Here is a 22,620-nt window from a genome sequence, read left to right as displayed (position 1 = left end):
AACCTGTGAACGACATGATTGGAGTGCAGACATCAAGGAGGCAAGGTAATCTGTCAACATATTGCAATCAACATCAGTGATTTTCTTCGGAATGGGCGTCCCCCACATATTCGGTGGTCTGCCAAAGACCACTTCGTACGGGGATAGCCCTGATCTCGAGTGGGCGACCATTCTCATGTAGAATAGTGCCACTGGCAGGGCGACTATCCAGTCGACCCCTTTCTCCTGACAGATCTTTGCAAGACGTAATTTTAGTGTCTGATTATGCCTTTCTACAAGGCCTGCTGCTTCGGGATGTCGGACACAATGGAACTTCCACTGGTATCCTAGCAGTAAAGAGACTTCTTTCATTAATGCAGATGAGAATGGCTGACCGTTATCTGAGTACACGACACGAGGCAAACCGTATCGTGGGAAGAATTCACGAACCAGCTGCTTGGCAGTGGTCGGAGCAGTGTAATCTGATACTGGGTATGCTTCGGTCCAGTGGGACAGAGCACAGACAACTACGAGAACATATTTAAAACCTCGACAACGGTCCATCTGGATATAATCCATCTGGAGGACTTCAAAAGGGTGATCGGGAGGATGAAATCCACCTTGCTCTACAGGGACGCTTTTACCTGGATTGAACTGACAACAGATCATGCAAGTACGCACTTTCTGTTTGGCTGCTGCTCGTAAGTGTTTATTGTACCAGAGATTCTGTAGACTGTCTAACATTGCTTTCTCTCCTAGATGTGCCGGGCTATGTGCTGTATTTATCATGACTTGAACCATTGAGTCGGGGAGAAACCATATAGATTTTTCCTTCGTTATCCAACCTTGATCTGTCTGAATCCCTCCTAGTTCAGTCCATTTCTTTATTTCATCTGGAGTAGCATGTGTCTGGATATCAATTACGTCTAGGGCGGGATCTCTAACTGTCATACACTTTGTCGGTACTATTGTCTTTGTCACATCAGTAATCTGGGTGTGAGTCAGTGCTGTATGTTTTGCTGTCTGGTCTGCCAGGTCGTTACCCTGGGACACAGAATCTGTAACTTTAGTATGTGCTTTACACTTCATGACTGATATGCCCGAGGGCAAATGTATTGCTTCTAACAGTGCTTGAATGAGGGGACCGTGTTGAATCTTGGCCTCATGAGAGGTCAGGAAACCTCGTTCTTGCCAGAGGACTCCGAAGTCGTGTACAACTCCGAATGCATAACGTGAATCTGTGTATATGTTAACATTTCTGTTCTTGGCTAGAATACAAGCTCGGGTCAGAGCGATGAGCTCTGCTGCTTGAGCAGACAGTGTGTCAATACGATGTGTTTCTTTAACTTCAGTGTCAGTGGTCACGGCATACGCGGCCACTAATTCTCCTGTACTTGTTCTCATGCATGAACCGTCCACATAAAGTGTCAGGTCTGGATTTGTCAGTGGGACATCTGTTAAGTCTCGTCGTGGCTTTGTTACTGCATTAATGATTTCTATACAATCATGCGGGGCTGGATCTGTCATAACTGTTGGTAACAGTGTTGCGGGGTTCAGGATGCTGCAGCGTCTGATTTCTATGTGTGGCTGGAATAGTGTTAATTCATAACCTGTCAGTCGTGCTATAGTCAAGTGTTGAGTCTGGGTTCTGTTTAACAAAACCTCTACAGAATGTGGTACTTGAACTGTTAACTGATGACCTAAAACAATTGAATCACTCTGTCTGATTGCTAACGCTGTTGCTGCTACAGACTTTAGGCACGCAGGGAGTGCCTGGGCTACTGAATCCAATGTACTTGAAAAATACGCGCACGGCTTATGTGAACCTGCTTGATCTTGGGTGAGGACAGACAACGCTGTACCATCACGTTCTGTCACGAAAAGTGTAAACGGTTTGCTGTAACATGGTGTCGCTAAAACTGGTGCTTGGCATAAGGCTTTCTTTAATTCTTCAAAAGCTTGTGTGTGTTCCTGAGTCCAAGGGAGGGCAGTCGAAGTCGCTGCCTCCTGTGTCGTTAACTGAATGAGTGGTTTAGCTAGAAATGCATACTGGGGAATCCATTGTCTGCAGTACGAGGTGAGGCCTATGAAGGCCCGCACTTCCTTTTGTGTCTGGGGTTGCGGCATATTTACAATTAACTGAATGCGATCGGGAGTGAGCTGTCTCCCCACTTTGGACAGCAAGTGACCCAAGTACACAACTTGCTGAACACAGAATTGTAGCTTCGAAGGGGACACCTTGTGCCCCTTGTCGGCCAGGAAATGTAAAACTGTCAATGATGCTTTTTCACATTCGGGCTCACTTCGTGCGGTGATCAGCAGATCATCGACGTATTGCAGTAAAGCGGTGTTAACTGGCATTTGAATACAATCTAGTTGTCTTTTCAGTGCTTGACTATAGATGCTGGGGCTTTCTGTGAATCCTTGAGGTGCGCGTGAAAATTTGAAGCTGCGTCCATTTAAACTGAATCCGAAGAGATATTGGCTCTCTGGATCAATAGGCACGCTGAAGAAGGCGTTCTTGAGATCAATTACAGTAAAGAACGTTGCTTCTGAATCAATGGCAGTCAATAGGGATGAGATATCGGGGACCACAGGATACTGTGGAATAATGCATTTATTTAATTCTCGAAGATCAATCACCAGCCGATATACTGGCGGTGCATTGGGATCAGTACGTTTAAGAATCGGAATGATGGGTGAATTACAGATATTGGAGTCAGTCTCGACGACCACTCCTTGGGCAATGAGCTCGTCAATGATTTTCAGTAAAGCCACTACAGCATCGGGTGGTAACTTGTATTGTCTGATTCGGGGTAATACAACACCTGTTTTGAGTGTAACACGGTATGGTGTGATGTGCATGCAACCTACATCAGTCGGGCCTTTTGCCCACAAGTAATCTGGTACATTTTTCAATCTGACATCGAATTCTCGCAAAACATAATGACCCTTGAAATCCCGCAGAAAGAGTCTAACCCCCTCCGGGGAACAGCATATTATAGCACCTAGAGCCTTCAATGTTTTAATTCCTAACAGATTTTCTGGGCATGATTTTGTAAGTAACAAGTCTGTAACACGTGATAACGGACCCACAGCCAGGGGAACTGGTTCTGATACCTCGTTTACAATAGGCTGTCCTGAAAAACCCAGGGAAACATTCTGTGAGCCTGAGAGGGGTGCCCCTGGAACTTCATCATGGCTGATTGTAGTGCGACTTGCCCCTGTGTCAATTAAAAACTTTCTGTCTTTTCCCAATACTTGACTGTGTACATAAGGACCTTCTTGATCTACAGGAATCTCAATAAGAGGCAAGCCACCTTCCCTCTCTAGGCTGTTTCATGTATATCGTGAATATTCGGGGTAAGCGGACTGGGCATACTGGTACATCTGCTGTGAAACTTGCTGAGTTGCGGCAATGGGCTGTGGCTGTGGTACTGCTACGGTCTGTGCTGGAGTCGAAGAAGCATGCATAGGCTGTGTACTCTGTGTATTCTGTGAAGACTGATGCTGGTTATGGTCTTGTCTAGGCGGATGCGGTCTTTCCTTAGTTTTACCTGTCGCTATGTTATGTTTCAGGACTGGGCATTCGTGTACGTAGTGACCCGGTTGCTTGCAATAATTGCATGTCCCTTTAACGGGAGCTGCAGTGTGACTTGTCTGGGTCGTACCCTTTCTGTGACCGTCGGATGGGACCGTCTGAGCTACTAACATTTTCATCTTTGTGTCTTTCATGCGTTTTTGTTCCTGATCTTGTTCTTCTCTAATTCTGTTCTGATGATATTGTAGCATTTGTAACATCTGTGATGGCGTATTTGCTTGCCATGTACTCTCGACCTTGTATACACGGTTTTTAACTAACGGTAGGGAATTCTCTACTAACTTTGATACAAAAAGATGCGGGTACGACTCTCTACTTGGCTGGAGACCACTATTGATAATGAAACATTTCTCGAATCTTGAATAGAAGTCACTAGTATCTTCATCATGTTTCTGTTTACAGGACGAGATGGCGTCCCAATCTTCCTTTCTAGTGGTCAATAATCTGGGCAGAACCTGTACTATCAAACCTGGTAATGCTTTAGTTTTGTCCCCAAGGCCTAACCCTGGGATCCGTTTCTTTTCTTCGTCCTCTATTTCTGCCCATGCAATCTTTGTGTCTCCCACCTCCCATTCTTTTTCTTTTAATTTCTCGAAGATACCCGTGGGCAACAGTACTTTTAACATTTTCATGATATCATCATACGTGTAATCCCCCATCAGTAACATGTCTTTAAGCTCTCTATGAAAACCTGCAGGGTCTTTATCATGGCATGGTACTAGTTTCTTCATTTCTAACAGTTCTAATTTAGTCAGAGGCGTGTGTACATACACGCGTTTCAAAGTTTTATCCTCACCCATAACAGGGTGCACTTCTCGTAAGGGGTTCTGACTTTCAATACTACCCCCGCATTGCATGTGGTACATTTTCCTTTCTGGAGGTGGGGCGGGAACATATTCAGAGCTTACAAAGGTATCATATCTATGTCGTTGTTCTAGAATTATTTGAATTAATTTGGTACTTAAGCCTCTCCATCTATCCATCAGTAGTGCTTCTAGTGTTTCATGTAAGGGACCGGGATCAGAATAATGTTTTCTGTATTTGATAAGAAGGTGCTGAATCATGTATACACCTGCTAATTTCTGTTCGTCGGGGGAGAGGTTCAGGAATGTCTGCGCTACTGTGTCATCATTATATATGTCTGTATTTTCGGCCCATGATACAGCTGATCGGGCTAGTTCTTGTTCATCCATAGAATTGAGTACATGGTACCCAACTCGATCTCGAAGCCTTTTATCAGTTTCCTGGAACTGATGCTCAGCAGAATTCGGATTTGTCAAGGCAGAGAAGAAAACTCTCTTGCTCTCTGGACGGATACCCTTCCTAAGGTAAGTCCCCTTACCTACATATGCTATAGTACCTACATTTCTTTCGGATTCTTCCTGGTCTTCTTCCTCCTCGGAGGAAGCCTTTTCTTTCTCTTTCTGGTGTACTGCTATCACTGCTTTCCTAATCTTCCGGTACATAGAGGCTATGCAAGTCCCCTTATCGTGTTTTCCTTCAGCTATATTTTGACCCCACTTGTTCAATGCATCTAATTCACTCTGGTCTGTTCCGGGCCTGTCTCGTTCTCTTATTAGGCAATTTATGAAAAATCGTAGTATCTGTGCTTGCATGTCAACTTTCTGTTTCTCCATGGCATCCTTAATACTGTCAGGGTCTCTCCCTGTCTGAACAAACTCATATATTCTATCTAGACGCTCCTTCATTCCTACATAGCATAACAAGTTATCAGTAGCAGATCTTAACCGTAATGATGCCAATATCATTAAATCGTCTTTTCCGGGTACTGGATCATATCTGCAAACTGACATGTTTTCTTTTAATGCGTCAAGGCGGGATGAATTAGAGGAGTGGGGAGACCTGTACGTAAGAGGACTCTGCATACCTCTGAGATTGAATCTGTGAGTTGGTGGCGGGGTCTGAGGACCCGCGGTCGCACCTCCTGAAGCGGAAGCTTGCACATTACCTCCCTGTGGAGTTTGTATCTGAACTTGAATTTGTCGTTTAGGTGGATCAGGCAAACGTGGTTTCGGTAGGTCAGTTTTGAGTACGGGAAGCGGCGGGGCTGGCGGAACAGGAGAAGTCTGTTGTGGTACTGGCGAAGCATGATCTGGGGGCGGGGTGCCGCCCCCGTCCCTGTCAGTAGGCAGGGCACGAACAGGCAGGTTGGTGTAAGCTGGAGCTACATCTTCTAGGTAGGAATTTAGGAATGTGTCTTTAGTAGTCTTGTGCATTACTCTAGTTGGAACTAATGGCGACGGCAAATTTTTCGGTATTTCTGAAATGGCGTCAGGTGTACCCTCGGCCATAAGATACATGCCGTTTACTTGGCTATTTCGGATGCGATCTATTTGTTCTGATTTTACTCGGATTCCTTCAATAACTAGTTCGTTTTCTCGAGCTTTTTCTGATTCTTTAAGTCTGTCTTCTCTACGAAGTGCTCTTTCAGCACGTTTATGTGATTCCTTACGCCAAAATTCTATGGCATCTTTCTGAGACTGTCTGGCTTTCTTTTTCCGTAATGCCTCTTCTACCTTCATGATGCACTCGGCATCCCATGTTCCATTAACTGGCCATCTGTGTCTCTCGTCTAGGTGCTTTGTATAATCGGTCCATAATTCTAGATACAATATGGCATCTATGCCATGCTTATTATACATAAAATTGCCTGGAGTGTCCCTAGGAGGGATAGGAATTTCTTCCTCTAACATCCCTTTCCTAGTTCCTATCTGCTTTAACTTGTTGAAAAACGGCATTGTGCCTACTTGATACTGAAATGTGCAATCCTTGATACTTAATTCTGAATGTAACTAGTTATACAAGAAAACACAATAATGCACAAAAAAAAACAATCACATTCATACCACGACATTAATCACAAAAAAACATTTAAGACATAGATGACTACCCCACTATACTAGATGTACTGCTCAACAGTACAGATACACTGGTGTAACAGTGCAAAAATTCAGAAATTCGGAATACTAGATATACTGCTAAACAGTACAGATACACTGCCTAAAAACAGTGCAGACCGGACTTGCGTACCCAAACCCGTCTAGATACGACCCAGCAATGGTACTCACCGGGAAGCACGGAAACAGAAGGCCTCGGAAAACTCGATTGGACTCGACTCGATACTTTGGAAAACTTCGGAAAACTTCGGAAAACTTCGGAAAACTTCGGAAAACTTCGAAAAACTGGTGGGCCTCTTGACACCTCGGACCTTGCTTCTTTCGGCTAGGCTCTGGTCGGGATCCTCCGCACTCCTCACCGCCTCGTCTGGGTACTGATCGCAGTCCTCGTCACCTCCGTGGGTCAGAGGGAGATGCAGGAAATCCTGCCGGTACGCGTATGTTCCGGCTAACTGACGGCAGGGGACACAGGTTGCAACGCACCAACCGGCGCGTGAGGTGGGGGAGGGGTCCCTATTCGGGCGCCAAAATGATGTAAATAAATAATTTACTCTTAATTTCTATGCAGGTAAGTACTTAATCAATAATAACTCAATCGGAAATGAAAGAAAACAGAGTCCGTGGTGTTAGAGTTCTTAGGGGTTTTATTCCTTAAAAAGGAATGGTCAAGACCAAATTATCATGTTCCGAACACCACACAGGGTGTCAGAAGGGATAGAGCGCGCTACATTTTATTAACAGTACATAGCTTATATACTTATTATGCATCATTGGAAACAGTATAGAAGGCGTAACAGCTGAGAGAAGACAAGATAACAGTATACACGTGGTACATGTGCGTAATCAAGAGGCGTGAACTAGAGGTGTGTTCTAGAAACGTCACAGGTAGGTGTCACCAAAGGGGTGGCATTAACAGAAATGTTGCAATGTCAGCAGAAATCGGAAACTTGGATGCGCGCGCAGCTGCATGACGTGTGCATGACATGGAGTCGGAGGGTGCTGGGGACTTGACATTTGCACTGACGGAAAGAGACAGAAGTCTGGCATGTCAGATCAACTTGTGCTTCTATCATATCTGATATCTGATGTTTAGGAACTAAGCTATCTGGGCGGAAAGGTCTCTGGGGCAGAAGCTATTCTATACTGACTGTGAGTGCGTGTATAAGTGCCTGAATGTCTGTATGAGAAGCGTGGGGGCATGGGCCTTCCATGGAAGCATGGCAACAGAGGCTATGAATTACTTGAATTAGTTGCATAGAGACAGGTCGGCCCTTTGCCCTGCAGCTGAGGAAGGATGTTTACTGGAGCTAGCAGGCAGGAATGTATTTTCGGGGAGGGAAAACAGATAACTCGAAGGTTATAGTCAATCTTGGCAGGCAGCAGGCTGAGCCGAGCGCGAGGGGCCGCGCTGAAAGTAAGTCAGAGTTCACGAGTACGGGGGCAGCCTGGGCAGAGATTCTCGGAGTCAGAAGCCAGAAAAGAGGTTCGGTGGCAGAAATTCAGGGCCTACTTCAGCCAGAACTGAAAAACGTAGGAGTACACTACAAAAAGACGTTGGCATAGCATACTTAGGAACGGACCATTCAACCCATTCATGGTGGGTCTGAAAGAGGACATGTTAACGTTGGACGCAAATGTATTTGCGTCTTCATAGCTGACACAGGAGGGAAGTTACATGCACTTTAACTCGTACATGGAGACGGTGGGGTACTCGCTAGGGAACACAACTTGACCATAAAATTTATATTTCCTCAGCCCTACGACTCGCAGATTATTTGCGAAGATAGTTCTACTGATCAAATTGATTTGAGCCAATGGGAGCTATGTGGTAATAAGGGAAGAGAAAAAACTGGGTGTGATTGGTGCTCATAGTAGAGATATGCAACCTAGAAATGAACAAACTTGATAGACAGACTTGACCTTTAGACTTTTACCCCACAAATCTGTTAGCTTTCTTTTTTGGAACTTAGCTGGTCTCCGCAGTAAGTTGAAAAATACCTCTTTGTTAAATTTTACAGAAAAATTCAACATTCTATGCGTGCAAGAGACCTGGGCAATTGACGAAGTACATATAAATGGGTTTAGGACTTTTCACACGACAGCGATTTGTTCGAAACAACACAGGAAACTCAAAGGGGGAATCTGTGTTTATGTATCCAATCTGATTGGGGCAATAGAGTCCCACATAATAAAATCTGAAACTTACTATCAAATAGTATTGATATGCATAGACAGTAAACATACTCTTGTAATAATAAATGTTTACAACAATTTTGAAAAAGAACGGCCGGGGGCCATAATGAAGATGCTTAGTGAAAATCTCAATAAATTAAAGTTAACTAGTGATATCAAAAATATTAGCATATGGGGAGGTGATTTTAATACTGGGCTATGCCCACTAGCGGGGCTTGGAAAATGTGGCCTAATAGTACGGGAGGACGATCCCCGGGTGCATTTTGTTCACTCAGATAGGGGGGAGATGTTCAATGAGTTCTTATTTACACATGATCTTGGCTTTCCGAATTGTTTATGCTCCCCTACAGTGGACCTTGGGCACACATTTATAAAAAGGGGGTTAGAATCCACTATAGATTTTATAATTGCCCCAAATTGCTACACAAGTTACATCAAGAGCTATAAAATCCATAAAAATGTCACAAGTGATCATCTGTCTTTAAGTATTAACATCACAATTCCAACTGCTTTAGAAAGGCAATACAGCAATTAAGTGATATGGACTCAAAATATACAAATGGGCACCCTGAATGGATACACGTTGTGTTGGCCCAGCCACGACCCATGTGAGCTTAATAAACAAATAGTAACCAAGGCCTATGATTCTATTTTAATGAGCCTGGAGGAATCCACCTCTCAAGAAAACATAATGCTAGCCTTCCCTGAAATTACTTTAACTGTTCAAAACCTGCTTAAAGCTGAAATGAAGGGAAATCGTAACAACAGGAAGGGTGGTTTCACTCAAATTGTACTAAAGCATAAAACAAGCTCAAAGGGTCCCTACATAATCCAGAAAGAGATTTGGAGGGTTTTAGAGATTGTTGGAAACTCTATATTCAAGCCAGAAGATCAAGGCAGCAGGAACTTAAAGAAAAAGCTTGGGTCACTCTACAAGAAGCCTCCATAAGTAAAGATAGTTTTTGGCATGCAGTAAGTGCACCTTTTTTTTACCAAAACTAACATACAGACGATAGAAGCGGCAATAGAGGAGAAAGCCTGGGTGGATTTCTTCTCAAGTGTGTATAAATCGCAAGGGGGTACAAAACATGAACTGAAAAGCGCAGAACAGCTGGAGGACGGTTACCCTGCATCCTTTCCTATTAATTTTCAGATAACACATAATGATGTTATTGGGGCAATAAAGGCAAGCAAGAGCGGAAAAGCACCCAGACCAGACGGGTTGCCTATTGATCTGTTCAAATCTATTCCATCTCTATGGACACCAATAATAACACGGGTCCTCCAAGCATGATGCATGAAAGGCTTTATTAGTACCTGATCAGAATCGGTCATAGTCTCAATATTTAAAAAAAGGGGAACGTGATAACCTCATGCTACTGACTGATATCTCTCTTAGACTCCCTGATGAAGATAGCAGGAAGGATTGTCTTAGAAAGATTGCAAACATGAGCTGAAGATAATAATATATTAAGTGGTGTACAATACGGTTTTAGAGCAGGCCTGGGTGTAAATGAGCAAGTCCTAAATCTCAGCATTTTAATAGGAAAATATACCCAGGCTAAACCAGCAACATTTCACCTGGCATTTGTCGACCTCACAGCCACTTTCGACTGTGTGGTCCATAGTAAATTATGGAACATCTTGGCTGACTTAACGGTAGACATGGTCCTGGTTCAGCTCCTACGGAAAATGTATATGGGGGCAACTGTGACGGTCCGATATGGAACCAAAGGGGAATGCACTGCACCATTTTACTCTTTACAATAACCCATTGGAGCAGGAGTTGGCGACTAAGACAAGGGATCCACCATATGTTAACAAATGTCTGATAGTCTCCCTCCTCTACTCAGATGATGCTGTGCTAATGGCACACACCCAGATAGGACTGCAGAAAGCTCGTGTATCCTACACTGGTTTTATGGAGGACATAGGGCTGAAGTTAAATGCAAAGAAAACTTTTGTAATGACTTGTGGGCAAAGGAGACACAAATGCAAGAGTATCCAAGTTCGGAAAAACAGGATATGTTTACATATCTGGGAGTCCTGTTTACCTGTACTAGCACTTGGGTCAGGCTGTTAAGAATAGAAGTCTTCTCTTCATGAAATCACTTACGGCTCTTAAAAACTTTTCAAAGAAAATGGGTTGAAGACCGCTGGAAATTCTTTAAAAAATGTTTCAAGCAAAGTGTATGAGTGAGGCCATTTTTGGGGCGGGAGTTTGGGGTTCTCAAATCCCTCTCCTAGTCAAACTGTTGAAAATGCTTTTTTCTGATTCATAATGGCTGTTCCTGCTAGCTCCACCATTTATAACTGTCATTGCGAGTTAGGGATACCGTATATCTCTGACATCAATCGGGTACAACCAGTGCTACTTTGGCATAGAGTTTGGACCTCCAGCAGTACAGGCCTAAATCAAGAAATAATAAGGGACTCCATTAAGCTGGACCAAGCTACACAGATTACCTGGTTAAAGTACATAAAACACGTTATGCATGACCTGGGGCATTTAGAGTATAATGCTTCCCCAGTGTCACTAAATAGTATTAACTGGAAGGAGCTTAAAGCAATCTGCATGGACCACCTGGAAGCAAATAGGTTGGTAATGGAATTAATAAGCCTGCGGTTATCCAACACCAATTGACCATCATCACATATAATATCCAACCGTATCACCTACGCTTTCCGGGGGGATATGACAGGTATGTTTTAACGTGTTTTAGGTTTGGGACCTTTCATCGAATAATTAGTTTACCTGAAATCAATACTTGGTCCAGAGAATTATGTCCTTGTCCTTGTGATGGTCACTGCCCACAATTAACAATTCATGTGATTTTATTCTGCAAATTATATGTCAAGGAAAGAACCAGATGGATCTTGCCCTTGTTGATGGAGACAATGCCGTCCGGCCTTCCTATATCTACAACAATTAGACAATGATTATTGTATTGGAGTTATGGCGGGTTTCTTGAAAAGCATACTGAGAGTAAGGAAGAGGATTAATGTCTGAATGCTGTTTGAAAGTAGAAACAGAATATTTTAAATTTTCGAGTATGTACACCGATAACATGCTTCGACTAAGTCAAGTTGAAAATAATGAATTATTAGAACTGCGTACATATGTATTTTAGACAATTATATGAAATGGCGATCTTAAATATGTAACTGTGTGCATTTGCATTTTTTAAGATGTGTTTATGAAATGTTTTTACAAATATGTTTTTATCGGTTTACTTTTGTGATTTTACTAGACTAAAATTGAATAAATCTCTTTTTGATTTGATTTGACTGGCTAGTTTCACTTTCGACCACCTGCATCGTAATGCAAAACTGAAACCACGATGAGATTCAGTAAGCCTCAGACCTGCGGTCTCAGGCTTTCCAACTCTCATCGTAATGAGGGCCTTAATATGAGTTTAGAACGAGTAGGTATTTGTACATATCCGGATTGTGGGGACCCATAATAGCGTGTGATTCAGAAGGCATTTTTCAAACTGTCTTCTTTCTTACACACTTACATTTGGACAGCATATATGCAAAGAAATACAATTGTCAATAACACATGTTCTACTAGTCTGAATTCCTACAGGTCCCCCAAGTTTGTATGATGTTACAATGCATTCCTTTGCAACGCAAGCCTTTACCACGCATGTGCTACAATGTGAATGCCATTACCACGCATAACCTTTACCACGCATACTGTTACAATGTATTTCATTGTGCCCCCGCCCGCCCTCACTCTGGCACCCTGTTCCACCCCCCCTTACCACACACGTACCTTAACCACACATACCTGTACAACATAATTTGTTGTAAAGCCACGCGTGATAAAGGCTATGTGTGATACCGCTGCACACCCTTACCACACACATACCTTTACCATACAGACCTTTACAATGTAATTCATTGTAAAGGCATGTGTGGTAAAGGCTATGTGTGGTAACAGTGCATGCATTGTAACACATGTGTGGTTAAGGATATGCATGGAAAAAGCTGTGTTGTAATGGCTGTTTCCCACTCCCAATAAAAACGGTGTTTCACATGTGTAGGTAGGCCTAGTGCCCACAACAGGAAAGGGCGCAAAACGCAACATGGACAAATCACATATATTGACTATGAACTGACCTGTTTTCCAATGTGCTTAGCTGTGGTTTGTGGGCCCTAAGTCAGCTGGCACCTAGGGAAACCTAGAAAACCCGTACATTTATCAAAACTAATCACCTAGGGAAATCTTGGTTGGGGTAACTAGTCTACCCAGAAGCCCTTGTCAATCACAAACTTTAACTAAACAAAACCATTTTCCTCATATTTCTTTGACGGAAAGTTCTGGAATCTGGGGGGAGCAGCAAATTCCCTACCACTTACCATTCCCCCAAGTCTCCCAATAAAAATGGTACCTCACTTGTGTGGTAAGGCTACTGCCCACAAAAGGAAAGGCCCTAAAACGCAACATTGACACACTGCATTTTTCATTGAAAACTGACCCTTTTTTGCAATGTGCCTAGCTTTGGATTTTGGGCCCTAGTTTAGCAGGCACCTAGGGAAACCTAGTAAAGATGCACATTTGTGAAAACTAGATGCCATTGGGAATCCGGGGTGTCTCCCATCAAAGTTCGCTACCCAGCAACCCTTGCAAACCTTAACCTTTGACGAAATGTACACATTTCCCTCAAATTTCTGTGATGGAAAGTTCTGGAATCTACGGCGAGCTAGTAATTTCCCAACACTTCCCATTCCTCCAAGTCACCTGTTAAAATTGGTACCTCACTTGTGTGTGTAGGACTAGTACCAGTGAAAGAAAAAGCCCCAAAACGCAACATGGATACATCACATTTTCCATTGGAAACTGACCCTTTCTTTGCAATGTGCCCAACTGTGGATTTATGGCCCTAGGTTAGCCGGCACCTAGGGAAACCTATCAAACCTGTACATTTGTGAAAACTTGACACGTAGGCAGTCCAGTGCGGGGTGACTTGTGTGGCTCCCAAGTTTCTTTACCCAGAAGTCATTGTGAACCTCATCTTTGACTAAAAAAACACACTTCTGTGATGGAAAAGTTCTGGAATCTGTAGAGAGCAAGTAATGTACTGCCACTAGGGATGGGCGGATTTCACGGATCCACGATCCGCAAATTTGCGTATTCGCAGATCCGCAAAATCCGCGAATTTGTGGATTCGCGGATTTGGATTGCGCTCGTGAAAGTCAAGGATACAAAGGCCTCTATCGAGCATCACAGCTGATTTTCGACGGTAGATTTGGGAAGAAGGCACACCTGCCCAGCCTCGACGACGCTCATGATTGTTTTTGGGCTGATGAATGAGTCACTGAATTTGAGCTTCAACTAGTTCCAGGGACCATGTGTGTGTTACTATGCAATCGCCCCGAAGGGCGCAGGGGTCCCTTGAGTGAGCTGTCCATCAAAGTGGGTAAATGGCGGGAAGACGGTGCACACCGCGATTGTGTGAGCGGGACCAAACGTGCGGGGCTTCCATGCGAGTTCACATGCCTCTTGTGTGTATAAAAGGTCAGAGACCGATCAGAGCAGCAGATCAAGAGAAAGAAGCTCCTGGTCACAGGAACAGCACGAGGATTGCGCTCGTGAAAGTGAAGGATACAAAGGCCTCTATCCAGCATCACAGCTGATTTTCGACGGTAGATTTGGGAAGAAGGCACACCTGCCCAGCCTCGACAACGCTCAGGATTGTTTTTGGGCTGATGAATGAATCACTGAATTTGAGCTTCAACTAGTTCCAGCGACCATGTGTGTGTTACTATGCAATCGCCCCGAAGGGCACAGGGGTCCCTTGAGTGAGCTGTCAACCTATAATCCTGTAACTATTTTAGAATGGCACCGGAAAGCTGCCAGAACCATCCTAAAATAGTTACTAAATTAGCTTCATCAGGAAGCACTAATAGATAAAATAAAGCAGGTGCTCGAGCACCTGCTTTATTTTATCTATTAGTGCTTCCTGTTGAAGCTAACTTAGTAACTATTTTAGGATGGCGCTGGCAGCTTGCCGGCGCCATCCTGAAATAGTTACAACTTCAAGCTTGAAGGCTTGAACTTTTGCCCCCGAATCCGCTGCTCGCGGATTTGTGGATTTTCGGTAAATTCACGGGAGTTCGCGGATTGCGGATTTACCAAAAATCTGTGAAATCCACGAGTGGAACGGATTTTGCGCTCACGCCTAACTGCCACTTACCATTCCCCCAATTCTCCTGATAAAAATGGTACCTCGCTTGTGTGGGTAGGGCTAGAAGTTGTGACAAGAAAGATCTCAAAATGCAACATGGACCCACTACATTTTTCCACTAAAAATTAGCCATCACCTAAGGAAACCTAAAAAACTTTCACATTCGTCACAATAAACACAGATGGCAATCCAGGGTAGGGAGATCTGTGTGTCTTCCACCAGGCTTCCCTATCCAGCAGCCCATGAAAACCGCAAACTATGACAATAAAAACACATTTTACTCACATTTATGTGATGTAAAGCTCTCAAATCTGCATGGAGCAACTAATGTCCTACCATCTACTATTTCCACAACTCACCTGATACAAATGGTACCTCACTTTGTGGGTAGGGCTAATGCCTATGCCAGGAAATGCCTCAAAATGCAACATGGACAGATCACATTTTTCCACTGAAGACTGAACCTTTTTTGCAATGTGCAGAGATGTAGGTTTTGGCCCCTATAGGTCAACCATCACCCAGGAAAATCTAGCAAACCTGCACATTTTAAAATTCTAGACACCTATGAGAATCCGGGGTGGGGTGACATGTGCATCCTCTACCAGCTTTCCTGACCCAGAAGCCCTTGCAAATCTCATACTTTGACAATAAAACACATTTACCTCACATTTCTGTGATGTAAAGTTCTGGAATCTGCATAGAGTAACTGATTTCCTACCACCAACTAGTTCTGCAAGCCTTCCAATAAAAATGGTACATTACTTACTTACGCCCGGACCTGCTCCTGCACGGTCGCTCCCCCACGCTCCCCGATCCCACTCCCTGCTGGGCTGCTGCTGGCTACATTTCGCATTGTGACCTGTGCTGTGCTGTTGCAATTGGTATCGTGATCTGTGCTAAGTTTATTTATCGCATTGTAGTCGGACTTGAATAATGCTTGCCTCACCTCATATTGTCATTTTGCTCCGCTCGCTCTGCTGAACATTTATTTATTTTTATTTTAGCGCTCTCTGCTTACTGGGACTTTTGTGCTCACGGGGCTTTGATACATCTGCTGCCCCTGCCTCGCTTCGCCTTTGACCCTCCATTTTGTTTGTTGGTTTCCCCTGGTCTGCCCCTCCTCCCCGCTACCGCCTCCCAGCTGCTGCCCCTCCCACGCTCCGCCCCCTCCACTATCCATTTAAGGCTGATGACCCAACGTGCAGCGTCCACGCGCTGCGTCCACGCCGAAGGTGCGCCAAAGGTAAGCCCGTCTACGCCCGTCCGCGCCAAGACCGCGCCCAGCGCCAGACCCCCTGGTCCTCGCAATGCCCAGCCCACCCGCATTACATACGACTCATCCACCCTCCTAGCACTTAATCCTGGCAGACTCCCTACCTGTGCCCTAGCCACACCCGGACACACCCATGGACCCTTCACATGCCTCTCCTGCAAGCACGCATGCATCAAGACCCACATCACATCCACAAACACCAAACAGAGATCCGACACTAACCACCTTAATTGCATCCTTCTCAACACCCGCTCGGTTCACCAACACGCCATCGACCTATGGAACCTACTGGACACCATCTCTCCAGACGTCGCATTCCTAACAGAAACTTGGATGAACGCCTCTTCTGCTCCAGACATCACCATAGCCATCCCGGAAGGCTACAAAATCCTACGAAAAGTCCGCACCAACCAAATAGGAGGAGGCATCGCCATCGTTCATAAGAACTCCATCCACATCTCAACCAGCTCCGACACCAACCTCACCAGCGCCGAACACCTTCACTTCCAAATCCACACAGACCCCAAGACCACACTCAGAGGCACACTCCTCTACAGGCCCCCAGGATCCCGTGCACAATTCTGTGAACACCCCCACCCACTACGCAGGACACACTCTCGACCCTATATTCACCTCCAGTAAACATGTCTCCTTCAGTCACACCACAGCTCTCCACTGGACAGACCACAGCTGCATTCACTTTGTCTACAAAAAGCCTGCAACCCACTTCCACCCCCAACCTACTCTGCGAAGAAACTGGAACAAAATCACCATCGATCAGATCTCCACATCGCTTCTCCAAAACCCCCCTGCCTACTAATCGAACCCTAACCAAGCAGCCATTAACTTCACGCAATGGCTGACCAATAGCGCAGACAACCTAGCACCTTTGAAAAAACGTCAAACCAAGCTTGGCTGCAGAAACGCACCCTGGTTCAACGATGAGCTTAAGAAATCCAAGAAACTCTGTCGCTCCCTTGAGAAGGCCTGGAAAAAAGACCCAAACTCCAGCACCAAGGACGCCTTCAAAAACGCCATCCGCATTCACCACCAACTGATCCGGACAGCCAAGAAAGCCTCATTCAAAGATAGACTAAACAACAACGCCCATAACAGCAAGGAATTATTCAACATCGTCAAAGAGTTTACCAACCCCACTGCCAACTCAAACGACATCACTCCATCTCAAACCCTCTGCGACTCCTTAGCTTCATTCTTCCACGACAAAATCTCAGACATCCACAACAGCTTCGACAACCAACCTGGAGACCAACCCACTCAACGTTCTATGGATCCTTCACCACCCCTGAACACCCTCAATAACTGGAACCCAATCTCCACTGATGACACCATCCGCCTGATGAACTCCATCCACTCAGGATCCCCCACAGACCCATGCCCTCACCACATCTTCAACAAAGCAGACTCCATCATCGCACCCCACCTCCGAGACGTCATCAACTCCTCCCTCAACTCAGCCATCTTCCCGGAAAGCTGGAAACACGCCGAACTCAGCGCCCTTCTGAAAAAACCCACAGCTGACCCCACCGAACTCAAAAACTACCGCCCCATCTCGCTCCTTCCATTGACCCGCCAAAGTCATCGAGAAAGCAGTCAACAACCAGCTCGCCACCTTCCTCGAAACCAATAAAGCCCTCGACTCCTCTCAATCCGGCTTCAGAGCCAAACATAGCACTGAGACCGCACTCATTGCAGCAACGGACGACATTCGAACACTACTGGACAATGGAGACACAGTCGCCCTCATCCTCCTTGACCTCTCCGCAGCCTTTGACACAGTATGTCATAGCACTCTACTACAACGCCTCGGAAACATTGGAATCCAAGGAAAAGCACTGGACTGGATCACCTCGTTCCTTGCCGGAAGAACTCAGAGAGTCCACCTCCCACCGTTCAAGTCAGAGGCCTCTGAAATCATCTGTGGCGTCCAACAAGGATCCTCACTCAGTCCTACCCTCTTCAACGTATACATGAGCCCCCTCGTGACCATCGCCCGCCAACACAACCTCAACATAATCTCCTACGCTGACGACACCCAACTGATCCTCTCACTCACCAAAGACCCTAACACCGCCAAAACCAACCTACATAAAGGAATGAAAGAAGTAGCAGAGTGGATGAAGCTCAGCCGTCTGAAACTGAACTCAGACAAAAAAGAACTCCTTATCTTAGGCGTGAGAAGTTGGCCTGGTATATAATGCTCACCAATTCTTAGTGATCACTTTGTACCATGCCAAGCAACCCTTATGATGATGGTTGTAATTCAACCTTGTAGACCAGTTATCCTAGTGGTAACGTGGACAAAGCAGACTTAGGCTAAACTCTGAAAGGCATGTGAAGCCAGCTGTTATACCATACACAACCCCCTTGAATACCAAATGAAAGGGACACCACACAGATATATATTGAAAATATATATTGATTTATTAACTATAAAATCCCCTGGACTCTTTATGAGCACAGAAGCACAAGCGTTAAATCAAAAGACAGTTTAAAATACACAAAAGTTGCACAATATGGATGAGCCGTAGGGGCCACCTAAACCATATACTAAGAAAGTGGTATAAGAGATACCAATAGGAAAGGGAACAGGCCTAGGGTCTTGGGAATCGCTGGAGCTGTTCGAGACTAGCAGTGACTAAGTCGGGAAAGGCCCGCGGGACTCGGGTGCAGTGTTCAAAGTGCACGCACTTTCCAATGCAAAGTCTTTGGTGCGTAAAAAGTACAAAGGTAGAAAGTTAGGAACCTTCCGAGTGACCTACGGAGCTGAAACTTAAGACACAGGCCCTTGAGATGTGTACCAGTGCAAGAGCACCGGCGGAGCTGAGTTACCTCACCCACAGGAAGCGGGTGCACAGGGTCGAAGTAGTGTCGGGTTTCGTCACGCTGGTCGATGGTGCTTGGAGCTGAAGATGCTGCAGGCGGCTCGATGTGAAGAGTTCCGGTGGATCCAAGGGTGGATCTGAAGATGTGAAGACCTGAAAGCAGAGGGGACAGTGTTCAAAGTCACTAGCCAGTGACTACCGTGGAAACAGTTTGGAACCAGGCGATGTCGGGTGCAAACAGGCGTTGTCGGGTAACTTCTTTCTGCAGCCACGTGGATACCCGGGGTCGAGGACATCCAGGAGTCGGTCACGAGCTGTCCCACTCGGGCTTCTCGCTGTTGGCGGTGTCGGCAACTTGATCGGAGCAAACAGGCCTTGGCAAAGGCAAGCCAGGCAGAAGTTGAAAGATGCTTAACACTCGGACCAGCAAGGTCAGAGCGGGTGCTCCTTTTTACAGGAACTTGGGTAGGTCTAAAGCAACCAGACCTGCTGTGTAAATTGTCGGTTTCATCGCCAAGATGGCCGCTGACCACGTGGCTAGTGGCCGGGATGGCGCGTCGAGTGGCACAATGCAAAAGGGCCCCACGCAGATTGTGGAGATGCTGGAGGGCTGATCTTCGGTGCAAGGGCTGCTCGGCGGTGGGGGTTCTCAGTCCCCAAAGCACAACGTCGAGGATGCCTCAGAAGCTGCGCAGTCAGCTTTTCGAGTGTCTTCCAAGAGGTCCGGTCCCACGTCACTCGGTGCCTCCACGGGTCCCTTCTTTGCAGGGACTGTGGATCGGGCTCTGAGAGGTCTGGGAGTCTGGTTCTTGTCGGGCTCTGGGCTCGGGCTCCGGCGGGAGGCGGTGGCAAAGCGAGTTGCTGGTTGGTACCTGTGTTCACAGGGTGGCCACTCCTAGGCCACAAGGGAGATTCTCTTCAGTCTTCTGTGCAGCAGAATGTCGAAGTCCAGTCTTCTTCTTCGTGTAAAGTTGATTCAGGATGATCTGCTGTGCAATGGCACTGCTCCCACTCTTATTCCCAATCTGAGGGGTGGATCACCTACTAGGTCCCTCCTCTGGGAGGAACCAGGAAGGGGGGCGGTTACACCCCCTTTCCTTTGTCCAGTTCCGCGCCAAGCCTGGGTCTGGAAAGTCCCAGGACCGGTTTGGACTGGCCTATGCACGGGGACACCTTGTGTGCCCCGGGCATGTCTGATCTATTCAGCCCTGTCCTACCCAATACACAAAACCCTGTCTGGGGTGGTGCTCGCACCTCCCCAGGCAGGAAACCCTTTGTCCAGGCCCTCCTCGCTGGATGGACTCCCAGCAGCAGGAGGTCAGACATGTGTCTGTGGTGGCAGCATCCATTTTGTGATGCTGAGGCTCTGGTTAACTTTAACCGGGGTTAAGGCTACACACATGTCGTGTCCCTCTAGAAGGGTGGAATGCTATCCCCGTCGACAGAACTGTTGAGGGGATAGTATTCCAATTCGTATGACACCTTACTCGACATGTTTTGATAAAGCCAAACCAAAGATAGCATTTAACCGAGAGGATTATAATGCACTTAAGAGTATATGGTATGGCAATATCCCGGAACAGTTTAGGGAGTGGTTCCCGACAGCTGCAGACAGGCTCAGCTCATGCCAGAGCACCATATCACATATTTCCAAGCACTCTGCCTCCAGGATTGATGAGGCCTTCCATAGGAGTGGCTGATAGGAACATATGTGTCCAGTTTAGGGTTAGGCACAGGCATACTGTACCTAAGCAAGAGGTGATTACACCAACTTACCCCAGCTGAGTGATCAGCCAGTTGTGTCAAATATGGAGGCCAGGCCAGGGGTGGCACAATACATGCTGCAGCCCCTGGTAGGCCTTGGCTACACCTATGCCCTGGGTACCTATGGTACCCTGTTACAGGGGCCTATAAGGTGAACCAATTCCAATTGTTTTATGCACCTAAGGTACATGGAGTCCATTTTAAGGAGAGAGCAATCGGCCTGGGGCCCTGAATAGCAGGATCCCAGGCCAACTAAGTCAAAAACCAGCTAAACACCAGGCAAAAAGTTTGGGGGTAACCATAGTCAGATATCCACCTTCCTACATAACCCCCCCCCCCCAAACGAAAGGAGATAAGGCTATCCTTGACCAGGTAAGCCTATATTGCCTAAGTGGCCATATAAGGAAGTACCAGCTCTGGCTTGGTAACCCCCTGTTTCATGGTCCACTAAGCAATCCCTCACCCTAAGGGTATCTGAGGGTCTCCACCATAGGGAATCTCTACCTGTGGTGTGTCTTTGCAAAGTCAAAGGCTGGTGTTGAGATGGAGTACTGAAGTGAGTTTCCTCTGTAGGGCTCAGCTTCCTCCAATCACTCTCCACCATGTGTGCCTTTCTTTCTTTGACTGAGTTGCACTGTGCTCTCAGGGTCAACCTCTGGCTACCTAAAGCTGGAGGCTGGGTCCCTCTGTTTGGCTTACTGGAGGGACAGGTCAGGTTTGGGGCCTTTTGGTCCCAGGTTTGGCTGTGCCCAACAATATCCATCTGGGGGAGGTCCCTAACTATTTTTAAGGGGGATCCCTCAGGAGTTTTTAAAGTTTTCACCTCACTAGGGCTACTAGTTTTGGTGCCCCTAATCTGTTGATGGGGGTGCTTTATTTGACAGGGGACCCTTTGGGTCTCACTGTCCTTCTTGTCCTCTGCAGCCCTGGGCTGAGTAAGGCAAGGTAGAGAGGGGTAGGTTACCTGCTCCAGACTGGGTCCCACCTGAGAAGGGTCCACTGCCATCAGAGGCTCTGTTAGGCCAGGCCTAACAACCTCTGGGACAGTTCCTTCATCAGGGGTAAGATCAGTTCCCTGAGGAGGCTGATCCTTTCCTAAAGTCTGGTGGGAGGGAGATTTCTCTTCCTCCTCAATGCTCTCTGTTTGGGTAGAGTGATCCATCATTTCAGGCTTCACTACCCATGTATCAGTTTGAGTTTGGGCTGTGGCCATCACAGCCCCACCAACCTTTTCAGGAGGAGACTCAGTTTGGGTATGGGCTGTTACTAGTACAGCCCTGCTACTCTTTTCAGGAGGGAAGTTATCTAAAGATGGGGCTGAGGTTTGCTCAGCCCTCCCAACCTTTTCAGGAAGGACATCTTGAATTGGGGCTGTAGCCATTACAGCCCCACTAACCTTTCCATGGAGATTTACCATTCTAGAATGGGTTTGCTGTTCAACCTCAGCCCAGGCTGAGATTTCCAAATCATTACCCAGTAGGCAATCTACAGGCAAGTTTGCTGACACTGCCACTCTCTTTGGGCCAGTGACACCTCCCCAGCTAAGATTGACTACTGCCATGGGATGATTGGTTTCTATGCCATCAATGTTTGTCACCTGATATTTGGCATCAGGTAAAAGTTGCCTTGAGGGGACTAGACATTCAGCCACCATGGTGATGCTAGCCCCTGTGTCTCTGAAGGCCTCAACTTTCAAGCCATTGATGAGGGGCTCCTGTCTATACTTGCTCAAAGTGTTTGGGCAAGCAGTGAAATTGGCAAACCCCATGCCAGTCTCATAGACAAGAGTATCTGAGTTAGGGGACCTGGATAGGCCAGAGTCCACCTGTCCTCCAAAAGTAAACCCACCCAA

The sequence above is a fragment of the Lissotriton vulgaris genome, unplaced genomic scaffold, assembly GCF_964263255.1.
Source record: "Lissotriton vulgaris unplaced genomic scaffold, aLisVul1.2 SCAFFOLD_1111, whole genome shotgun sequence".
Classification (NCBI taxonomy): Eukaryota; Metazoa; Chordata; class Amphibia; order Caudata; family Salamandridae; genus Lissotriton; species Lissotriton vulgaris.
Note: the sequence above shows the minus strand (reverse complement) of the source record.